The following is a 12726-nucleotide window of genomic DNA, read 5'->3' as shown; positions in this document are numbered from 1 at the left end:
CAAAGACCATAATCTCAGGCGTGAGGACAAGATCATAGCCCACTACCTCCTTCAACACAGATTGAATACCTTCCCTTGAGGCTTTTAACTCCCCACATGTATCCATCATATGTATAATATCTGCACCATGCATCCCACATCTTGGACAGTTTGTTCCTGACACACATCCCCATTTGGCGAGATGGGCTGGTGTATGATACAGATCAAACAAAGTCTTGTAATGCTGTGCTTGTAGGGAAGATGATAATAGAATAGTATATCCCAATTCCAGTGATCTCAAAAAATTATTACTACCATCCGCCAGCTTCTTACTCCACCTCTCCTTGTTCTTTTCTAAATCATCTGCTTCTTCTACCATTAAAATAGGGTAAATTGACCTAATAGTTATGCTGGGCTTAGCCAGAATATCGTTCAACAGTTGATTACTTTTAAATCCCTGGACCCCCCCTGTTTTTTTCGCTAAAAAGTTCCTTATCTGTAGATATTTGAAGAAGTCCCTTTTCTGTAGACCATATTGCTCCTGTAGATCTCGAAACATCTTGACCCTCGAGTTGTCGAAAAAGTTTCCTAGTCTGGTAATACCTGATGTACACCACTTTGCCATATATCTATCGTGAAATATTTCAGGAAGTAATGGATTCTTCTCGATCATGGTATAATAGTTGTATCTACCGAATCCTTTCTTTTTATACCATAATCGCCAGCACTTGTGAGCCGCTCCTAGGACTTTATACCTAGTTTTCTTATAATATCCAGGCTCATGGAATGTTACCAAACACCCATTGGCTGCAGCTCCTATCTGCAGCTCATATATATTGGGGCTATCTGCCTTTATAGCGCCTTCTGTGTCAGATCCCAGTAGCGGACGCATATGCTGAAAGGCTGCTGCCATTTGATATAGTTTTACATTCGGCAGGGACCACCCACCCCTTTAACGGGGAAGAGACATAAATTTACTCGATCTCCTACACTTGCCATACGCCCATATAAATCTCATAATTATTCTATCAATCTCTTTAAATTTTACGTTAGCAAAGTTCAATGGTATAGCACGAAATAGATACAACAACTTTGGGAGGAAGATCATCTTTATCATATTACATCGCCCTACAATGGTTAAATGTAGATTATTCCATCTGCATGTATCATCTCTAAGTTTGGCGAGTATAGGATCTATATTTAGGTTTACGACTTCATCTACATTTGGTGTAATATTAATACCTAAATATACTGCATGGTCCACCCTCCGTGGATCTTTGATATTTGTGTATTGATTAGCCAACAGCTGTGTCTTAGCTCCATTTAACAGATACCCGGAAAACCTTCCGAATTTTTTCGTCACCACTTCAATCTCTCTCAGTGCTGAATCAGGAGAGGGTGTTAGTATGGCTATATCATCTGCATATGCTAAGACTTTGGTATCCCATCCCTGCCATTTACAATGTTGCAGCGATGCTATCCATGATGTGATAGTACATGTAATGAGAGATGTAATATGAAGGGTAATTAGGAGTACATAGCAAGGGCATGAGTTACAGTTATTTTAGGGCACAAATTATGTTTACTTGAGATAACTATAGATGGTGCATCTCAGTGGTTTTTGTTTGTTTAAAATGATATGTTTACCCCAACATTTTCACCTAACTCTAAAGTACCCTTAATGTTTATTTTTTTCAGTGAATTACTAGGTTTTTTAATGTAAGTAACAAAATATTACAATTGACATTTTCACCTAACTATAACGTCCCTTTAACATTTGCTTTTTCAGTGAATTACTTTGGTATTTTATTATAAATAACAAATTATTACAAATCCTAACCATGATGTCTATTTAACCCTTGTTTTTTTCAGTGAATTTCTACGTTGTTTTTTTTTACCTTATATTAGGATATCAATTGTCATGTGCGGTGTGGTGATGAGCCTAACTCCCTGCAGGTGCCCAAACCCTTTGAGTACCTAACTCTCTGCTGCTGAGTGTGAGTCACTATGTCATGTGTTAATGTAAAGTACTGTATTTTAACTAAGACATTCCTACTAGCTTTGTCAAAGGATCAAAATACAAAAAACGGTGGGCCTGTTTTCTTTATCAAGGGGTCAGCATATCAAAATATATATAAAACAGACTCATTGGCTTTGTCAAAAATCATCAATAACTATAATCAATTGTATATTTCATAAATTCAGACACTGCAATATTTAATATTTGTGATTGTTCCAAATTATTTTTAATAAAGCATTTTTTAATACAAAACATTAAGCAAGTGTTTGAGTGTTTTCTAAACATTTCTAGACTTTTTTCAAGCCACAAAATGCAGCCTTAGAATCAACCACAGGGGGCTCTGCAATCCAGCTGAAGAGCATATTGTTTCAGCTAAGAATTCTGTAGAAAACAAATGGTCCTTGGGCCATGACTTCAGTGACCCAGGAGACTTACTGTGTGTGTGTTTTAATGTCACTTGAGGGCTGCCACACTCCCTGCAGGCCCCCATATCATTATAAAAAAGGTTTACTGCTGCCCCTGTGCCTTCTAAAGTCAACACCAAGAATAAATAATATTTATTGAAAAAGCCATAGGTCATTGTGGGACGCTCTTTTAATGGAGCAGTAAAAGAAATGAGTGGCACCTGCTGCTCATTTATTATTCCTTTTTGCCCAACAATGTCCACTGGTGCCCACAATGTGCACCCACATTATCAAACATATTTGGGGCCATAGGAGGAGCACCAAGGTCCCTGTAGCACCCTCTGACTCCCAAGCCAGCACCCATGCTGGGTGCTGGCAGGAGCCGGTATTTGTTTCAAAGTTAGAGCATATTACTAAATTGTTTGGGGGGGTGACTCTCCAGCCACAACTGTGGTGGGAGCTGGACATTTTCTTTTAAATTTTTAAAAGTGGGTGCCCCGGGTCCACCCAGGTAACCAACATGTATAAATATTATGGGGGTCATGGGGAAAGGCCAATGGCCAAAGGCCCCATCCGCCTTCCCAGCCAGCACCTCTAACACAGGTAAACCGCAAATCTCAACATAACCGAAGTAACAAGAGTTGTAAGACAGACACATGAGCATTAGTTTAACAACAAGGGGAGAAAGAAAAAGGAAAAGGCGATAGAGAAAACACCCCTGAAAGTGCAGGGAGTAAGAATAAACGTAGAAAGGAAAAGAGAGGAAGTGGCTAAATGAAAATCTAACAACACAGCTTACAATACAATGTAGGAGAAAAGTCTAAGGGTGTAAAAATAACAATGAGAGATAGCAGACACATCCTATAATACACTTTGGGAAGTCAAAGGGGGTGCCTACGGAGGTTTACATTTCTGAAAATATTCATCAAAGATATCCTAAAGATGCCTAGAGTGGAAGTTCGATGTAATTCAGCATAAAGAAGGTTATCTGCCCCTCTAAAAGAGCACAATAAGTTCTACCATTTCTCAAAAGAGCTCACAGAGGTTGGTTTCCAGTCAGTGAGAATCATTTTAGTGCCCAGGGAGAGAAGGAGATCAACCAGTAGTAAAGTCATGAATGTCTGTTGGAAGATGATTTGCATGAGTCCACAAGGTGACTGATAAAAAAACAATCTGACTACACTCAAACTTAAAAAAAGAACATTCCTTGGTGAGGTGCACAGCATGGGAGACTTTGTAACATATATTTATAACCACAGGCAACAACATTTTTCTCCAGGGACAAAATCATATAAAATGTTTTCATGATCGAGTATTTGTGCAGCAGAACATAACTAACTTAAAACATTTCTGGGGCTTGTTCTTATAAGTAGCCTATTTCAATATTGTTGCAAAGGAGAAAAACAACTTTGATATCTTAGTTCTCGTATTAAAATTGTCAGGGAAAAAGCTGAGTGCGCTCTGGGGACTAATATGATTATAAATGTTGGTGGGAAGATACTCCTATATTTTGCAGACAAATATAGCAAACAACTCTTCATAGATGCACTGAATAATATGACAGCATCAAATTAGAGGAGGTTTGCGAGGGATCTGCAGAGTTTCCATATTTATTGTGACTACCACGATCGCTGCTAGAAGTGTGCAAAATTTATTGCATGTGGGTTTTCACAAAAAAACATCATAACATTCATGTTCGTTTTAAGGTGTTACAAGGAAACAAAAATATTGCCATCTTTTAAAGGTAATTAGTGAGAAAACAGCACATCAATGTACAGAGTCAGCCAGTTCCTTCGTGAGGCATTCACACTCCAGACTTTGTGCAAAAGGCCATGTATAGGGACAGGATTGCATAACTAGTATAACATGTAACACCAACAATTTCAACATTAACATTTCAAAACTGTACCCTCTTTGACTTTCTCCCAAATCCTTTCCCATATGTTTTTATGAATTCTTTGGTCTTGTTTCACTCAATTCACCCTATTTGTTATGTCTTTGTCACTTCCTTCACTGAACGAACTCCAAACGCTATCTCTTTCTCATACTCCAGGTATCCTAACAAAATCTTCATTCACCTGTCATTCATCCTTCCTCCCCCCGAGGAGTGGACCTTCCCGGTTCCGACTCTCCACCCCTCCAAAAAAAAAACCCTCACCATGCAACCTGTCCTATCATGGCAACCATCCAGCCCCCACCCACCTCCAGCATACTGCAAGGTGAGTGGCTCAACAGAGCTCTGCAGTCACCCAATATCCATTGAGAAGTCAAAAAGGGCGTCACTTGGGGACATTCAAGAGTCATCAAAGTGGACACAGCCTCAGTACTTTTATGCTTTGATAAGTGTCTAGACCCTCAAATGTAAGGTTCCACTATTTCTTCCATATAGTATAATCGTGAAATCAAGTTAGACAGGAAGACGATATCAGGGGAACCTTGGGCAATAAAAGGTACTAAAGGAGACCTAGGCTCTCGTCTGCACCCTTTACCATTCTCAACTTTACTTCAGACATTTAGGGCCTGATTTAAAACTCAGAGGAGGAGATACTCTGTCAAAACTGTGACTGATATCCTGTCTGCCAAAATCTAAATCCCATAGGGTATCATGGGATTTGGATTTCAGCGGATGGGATATCTACCACCGTTGTGACGGAGTAACTCCTCCGCTGAGTTCTAAATCAGGCCCTTAAATCTTGTGGATAATGATTTTTATATCTTCCTTAGGTTGAAAAGTATGTTCTGCTAACTGAAATCCCCTCATTTATCCAAGCTACCCAATCTTTTAGGCAATTTTAAGAAACAAGGTGATGCTGCTTCTCATATATATAAACTTCTATAATCCCCCAATAGTTATCTGTTGAGATCAATTACCCAGATATAGGAAACATATTCACAATCTCTGTGGCACACAAGCATCCCAGACAACGTTTGGGGAAAAATTTGGTATTCCAACTTTTGTGCAAAAATAACATCTGCTTTAGCACAATTCATTTTCTGGTCTATTAATAGAACACTCTGGACTCCAAAGAGACTACAGATAATTGGCTTAACTACATCTAATATTTGATGGAGATCTGAGGAGGAGATAGGGGATGTACAGCACATGCTTTTCTCTTGTAAGATGGTCCATCCTTTATGGACTAGTATACAATCGCTGATTTATGACATAACTGATTTATGACATAATTTTAATATGAGAACTAAGATATCAAAGTAGTTTTTCTCCTTTGCAACAATATTGAAATAGGCTACTTATAAGAACAAGCCCCAGAAATGTTTTAAGTTAGTTATTTTCTACTGCACAAATACTCAATCATGAAAACATTTTATATGATTTCGTCCGTGGAGAATAAAGATGTTGCATGTGGTTATAAATATGTGTTACAAAGTCCCCCATGCTGCTGTGCACCTCACCAAGGAATGTTCTTTTTTTAAGTTTGAGTGTATTGTCAACAATAAGCAGCACACTGTAATTAGCATAAGCAGAGATAGTAAAATACAGCAAAAGTAATAAATATAAAATGCAACAGTTGGTGGACGACAAACCTATGGAAGTTTATATATATATATTGGAAAGTGTACAATCTATGATGTAAAATTCTGTGAACGGCAAATGGGATGTGGGGGTGTAAAAATGCAGCTTCATACTATAGATTAATAGGTAATAACAATAGCAACTGTAGACATTATGATTTGGGAAAGCAAAAGAAGGAGTGATATTTAAAAAATTGCAAAATAAATAATATTAAAAAAATTAAATAAAGGTTTAGTGAAATAAAAAGGTAGGTGAATGAATTCAAGATGGTTTTTGTACTTCAGCAGTCACAATATTGGCTTTATTTGTGAGTGAGCTATAGTGTGATAAGTAAGTAGTCACTGGGAGCCAGTGTGATAAGTAAGTAGTCACTGGGAGCCATAATAGGTCTCTCTTTATGGCTAAGGATATAGGAGAGACATTGGGCCTGATTACGAGGCTGGTGGTCTAAAGATTGCCAGCCTCACTGTGGCAGTCGGACTGCGTGGCTGTGGCAGTCCGGCCACCACGTTAAGAGGTTGCTGGGCAGACCCGCCAACCTACAGTTGTACCCACCAGGATCTCAGATCCCAATGGGCTGATGACAGTGCAAGTTGTAATCAGCTAGGGCGGCGCTGAACTCAGCACTTCCCTGCTGATCACAACCTTCTTCTCCTTCAGCCTTTTTCATGGCAGTACCACCGCCATGAGAAGGCTGGCGGAGTACAGGTGTAAGGTGCCACAAGGGGGCCCCTCTTCTGCCCAAGCCCATGGCATGGACAATTCAGGGGTCCCCCTGCCCAGCATCCTTGAAATGCGCACTATCTCCTTTGCAGACACTGGGCATTTCAAGGGTGCTGCAGCTTTGCCGCTGAGTGCAGCAGCTTTGCCGCTGGCTCTATTATGAACCGATGATAATGCTGCCACACCTTTCCCATGGGGTTGATGGGCAGAAACAGTGGTTTCCACTGGTCAGCCAAGTGGGAAAGTCATAATGGGGCCAGTGGGGAGGTTTCCAGCACAGCAACGACCACCCTGTTGGGAGTTTGGTGGATGGGTGTTTCCATCCACAAACTCCTAATCAGCCCCATAATTTGTATCTAATCTACGATGAATGCAAACAGCATTCCACTAAGATCTAAAAATAAAATTGTGAGCTTCTTTCCAATTGGATGTTATTAAATGAAAAGCAACAGCTAACAATTTACCTATCAAATTATGACTTGGAGCTAACTGAGACCAGAAGGGGGTCACACTGCCCAATAAAATATTAGTGAAAGAAAATGGAATAGCAACCTTGAAAATCATGTTGAATTGTTGTCAAACCAGTTTCCAAAACTGGACAAGAAAGAAGGGCATTCAAGCAACATATGTTTCAAATCAAAACTTGAGCATGCACAGGACCAGCAAGATGAACTTAAGGCTGGAGAGAAGGATTTTAAGCTTATGGGAGTAATTAACAAATGATGATCAACAAAAGGAAAGAATCTGCATTGTGTGTGCAGCCCAAGAAAATCTATGACGCTTAAGCCATATCATATCCCATAAAATAGTGGACTAATATTCCTTTAAATCCTTCTCCCAAGTTAACTCAGTCTTTGTTTTGATTCTGTCAGCGATAACATGTAGTCATCAATAAATAGTAGAGGCTGAAGGCTTAGTGACTAATAATGGGAAGAGTGTAACAAAAGTGGAGGGAAAAGAAGATATATGAGGCACCGTAGAAATCTTATGAGTGAGGGATGTATGGAGAAGTGAGTATTGTGTTCTAAAGATAGATGGCAAATTTAGTTTGGAGATCAGAAAAGGATAAGATCTCATCAACACTGAAAAGTTGTGATAACCAACACAAACATTTAACTCTCCAAGTTTTCAAATATTTAGAACGGTTGTTAACTCGTATGTATTTATCATTCCATATAGATTGTTGTTGGAAAGTAGTAACCGAGGCACAGGCAGAAGGTAACAGAGGCATCAAAATGTTATGAGAATGAGTAATAACTGGAGTATGTAATTGAGAGATATTTGTCGGGAAAGCCAGAACTGCTTTAAAATCAAAAGGGGAAATCATAGGATGTGCTCCATAGAGGAGGATGGAAGGGGAGGTCAGGGGAAAGCCACCAGGTGGATTATTTTAGAGTGAAAGCAAAATTATATTTTTTTAAATTTGGAAATTGAAGGCCACCTTCTGATTTATCTCTTATTAGATTTGATAAAGCTTTATGAGGTGATTTACCTTTACAAAAAATGTTTGATAAAGGGGAGTCTATTCTCTTAAAATAGTAATCAGGAATATGAATTGGAATCATAGAAAAAATATATAATACCCTGCGAGTAAGTATAATTTAGATAGGATGCATCCTGCACCACCAAGAGAGAAATAGTGGATGCCATTGCATAATGTACTCATTGAAATGTTTATTAATATGATAAAAATTCGGTTTGAGAGTGTCTTTAATGGTCTGTAAAATCCATAGATCTAGGTATTTTATTTTTGTGCTTTGTCATGTAAATCCGACACGAGCAAAGAGCTGCCTGTTGCGCAAGACATTGAAAGGTAATATTTGTGATTTATCAGTGTTGAGCCGATATCCTGATAAATGGAAGAGAATAGCAACTTGTTCAAGAAAAGGAGGAAGGAAGGTGGTAGGAGAAGAACAGTATAAAAGGATGTCTTTAGCATAAACTGACATTTTAATTTGTTGCGTCTCAAGTTGGAATCCAGAGATGTGTGGGACTTGTCAAATATTAGATACAAAAAGGGTTCAAATGTGATAATAAACAAAAGAGGAGACAGTCGACAACCTTGGCATATGCCTCTAAACAAAGAAAAGTAATGAAAAAGTATACTGCTAACAAAAATCACAGATGTAGGGCCTGTGTATAAAAGGGACCTTAAAGCAATCAGTTCAGGTTGGAATCCAATCCATTTGAATGCATGAAACATAAAAATCTGAACTGATCCTATCAAAAGATGTTTCTGCATCAAAGGCAATGGCAGCAGTAGGCTAGTCCATTGTGGGAGCCTTACTCAAAATATTTTTAAAGTGACATGGGCAGTTGCTAATCGCCCCTAACAAAAATAGATTGTTTTGGGGGGTGGGAGATCTGGCAAAATAGGATCAATGCGCAATGCCAACATTTCGCAAAAATGTTATAATCAGTATTAAAGATATGGGGTGATACTTTTTACGTTTTGTGAGATCTTTGCTATTTTTTGGGAATTAAACAAATCATGGCATCTTGAAATGAGCCCTGAAAGGCATAGTTTGTGATGAAAAATTAAACAAAAATAAAAGGTTGGGAAGGGGGAGCTTTGCAGAGTAGCTATAAGATTCAATGGTATATCCATCAGACCCAGTGGCTTTCCCTCTTCCCTGTACAGAGACTGCATGGGTAATTTCTGATAGTGAAATATCCACAACCAGCTATCAACATCAATATGGTGCGATTGAGGGGATGAGTTGGACTGAAGGTAATTGGTCAAATCCAATTGCAAGGGTTGTGTCTCTGGGGAATATAAATCTGTCTAAAATGTAATAAATTCATTTAAAATATCTTTAAAATACCTTAAGATAAGTAGACCTGTATTGTCTTTTAAAGATTCTATTCAGTATCTATCTCTTTTAATTTTCAAATAATTTGTGAGCAATTTTCCCATTTTATTTGGACCTCCATAGTATTGTTAATTTCCTTTTAATAAATATGAGGAAGTAGCATTTGTAGTTAATCTATTAAAAGTGATTTTGGTGTCTATGAGATGTTGTAGGGAAACCTTGTTTTTCAAATGATAATAAGTTTGTTTTTTATGTTGTCATGTAATAGATTTGATTTGGTTTCTTCTTCTTTTGTGAGGCAAAATGTATTATAAAGCCTTGTGCTGCTTCTTTAAAATACGCCCAAATCATTACAAAGGAGGAATTAGGTGCAGTGTTAAGAACAAAAAATTCAGAGGTAAAGGATTCAAATTGAGAGGTAAATTTAGTGTCTAAAAGTAGAGAATTATTAAAACGTCATCTACCTGGATGTGGTAAAAAAGGGTATAAGATTGAGAATAATGTATAATGGTGGATGATCAATTTTAAAATTCATCCTATCTCAGAATAAAGGGCATGTTGTACCAAGGATTTACTATGGAAAGGGTAATCTATTCAGGATTGCTAATGATGTGGGGCTGAATAGAAAGTGTATTCCTGAAAATCCGGATGAACTAGTGTCCAGATATTAACTAAAGACTGGTGGATTTCAATTGAGAGTGCATTTTAGTGTGTAAAAACTTGATTGTTGAATTCCTGTCCGAGTTAGGACATTGAATTTGATTACGATCACCACCAAATATAATATAATCATCATCACATTGAATTAGTTTGTCAGAAATTGTGGTCTAAAAAGTATTATCAACAGAAACTGGGCCATAAACATTAAATAGTGTTATGGGTTTGTTATCAACAAGGAGTTTAACGACAATCCATCTGCTGTCAGAGTCATGTTCTTGGTGTATACCTGTAATATGTAATTTTTATGCCAAAGAATTAACAAATCATTCTTCTTGCCCTTAGCAGGGAAAACAAAAACATTTCCTACTCAACATTTATTTAGCTTGGTGGCCTTTGGCTCAGAGAGATGTGATTGCTGAATGAAGGACTGCCACATCTGTTTTGAATTTGGCTTGTTGAGATAATACTCTCTGACTTTTAATAGGGTGCCTAGGCCCTTGATGTTCCATGTAGTAATTCAGAATGTAATACTAAAAGAAATGCAGGCACAAATGGCATGTCTACAGTGATACAATTAATAAAACAAAGAATCATACATTGGGAAAAATAGAAATAATGCTTAGTAAGAAAAGGGAAGGAGATAGAGGTGGTAATGTAAGTCAGAAGAAATAAAAGAGAACAGAGGAGAATAATAAAAAACAACGTAGAACAAAGTACAGTGAAAGAGAAAACATTGAGGCAGTACAAGTCATACAAATGATGCCTGAAGAGCAAATCTAAGATACAAATAGGACAAGAGGGAGGGTGACAACACTGGAAGACGATGAGGACAACACCCAAACTCCAGAGGACAACAGGGCAGCCTTGCCTTGGGTGAAGACATCACATACAAATGGGAGCATAAAGGAAAGGGACGTGAAAACAAATACCTGTAAAATGAAAGAGAGATTATATGAATGCTAACCTTTGTGTGAGAATAAACATTTTAACAGTAAGAGCTGAAAGAAACCATAATAGCCTAATAGTTGAAAAGAAAGCATGTAAGAGAATAAGTTATCAAGTAACTCTTGAAGTGTCCATATTTACTCCTCCATGCTGCTGCAGGAATTTCTTATGTGTGGCAGGCTCCTCAAAAGTAGTAGTGTTGTCTTTGTACGTCACCTTGAACAAGCAAGGATGCATTAAAAAAATCTGGCATTCATGGCCCTCAGTTGAGGACGCAAATCCTGGATTTGTTTCCAACGATCTGCTGTGACTTTAGGGTCATCTTGGGAGAAATATAGCCTATGGCCAGCCCAAGTAATTAGCGTTTTAGATTTAATAGCAGACATCACCTATACAAGATGGGTATATGGCAAGAAAAATAGTATAACTCCTCTTGGCTTTGCACGAAACTCTGGGGCCAAGCCTATGTGCCCTTTGTGTGTTGAGAAGGGTGGTTGTAAATGTGTTGCAAAGTTTTGGAAGAAAGGATTGAAAAAAGAAAGTCGGATGAGGTGGGTCAATATTTTCAGGGAAAACATAAATATGAAGGTTATTTCTGCGATTTTGATCTTGAAGATACTCAGGGTGCTTTATAAGTAGAGAGATTCCTGAATTCAGGTGAGAAATACATGAAGTTGTAAGTTGAAGGCTTTCTGTTTTTTGTTCTACCATCACAACCTGTGACTTCAGAGAAGACCATTCATCATCCAAATGTTGTAAAGTCTTGGTAGTTTCCTCCATGAAGGGTTTTAATGCACAATGTTCCGCAAGGATCACATTCACAGAGGCAGGGTATATTTAATTGTCAAAATGGGAACCTTTTTTGACCTCTTAGTTGATCCTAGCTGCATTTTACCTTGTGAAGATGCTTTTGGAATAGTCCATGCATGGGAGTCAGAATACTGAGAGATAGCTTCATCCATTTAATTGTAAGTAGAGTATGAGTCTAAAAGTATAGCGTTGTTGGAGGCACCAGACACTTTAAGGTTTCTTGTTTTCCCATATCAGATAAATAGGCAGAAAAGTCCAAATTTCAGGGTATTACTGGGTACCTATGATCATGTGAGGCAAAAAATTAAATAATGCACAATGGCATTAAGAATGCACTGGAACCAGTATATATAAGAACTGAAAAAAGTGGTAGTAGAGTTTATCACCCCTGTTGTAGCTTTAGAAATGGGTAACTATGTAGTGGAAAAGAATATCAGCATCTTAGAAGCTGAATTCTACAGAAAAATAATTCAGGAAATTATGCTGGGAGCATTGAAGCATTTTGTGGTGTAACAGATTTAGGGATGTAATAAATGGAGAGGCTCCAGAGAATAACTTGGCAAACCTGTGGACCACACTGAGGTACCAAAACATCCTGCTATTAAGGAGACTACTAGAAATGTACTCACCTTCTGTTTCTTGACAGGTGCACTGTGTCTACAAAAATTAAAAACAATCCAAGGCCAGTTCATGCTTGAGGAGGCAGCCGTTGCCTATTTGAAGAGCACAATAGCTCAAATGAATGCAATATTGTCAGACACACGGTGGTCACTGTGAGGAAATGCTCCTTTTAGCCCTGATCAATCTAAAACATTTTGCCTGATACTGGTGGTTACT

Source organism: Pleurodeles waltl, chromosome 11 (genome assembly GCF_031143425.1).
Source record: "Pleurodeles waltl isolate 20211129_DDA chromosome 11, aPleWal1.hap1.20221129, whole genome shotgun sequence".
NCBI lineage: Eukaryota > Metazoa > Chordata > Amphibia > Caudata > Salamandridae > Pleurodeles > Pleurodeles waltl.
This window is presented reverse-complemented; position numbering follows the sequence as displayed.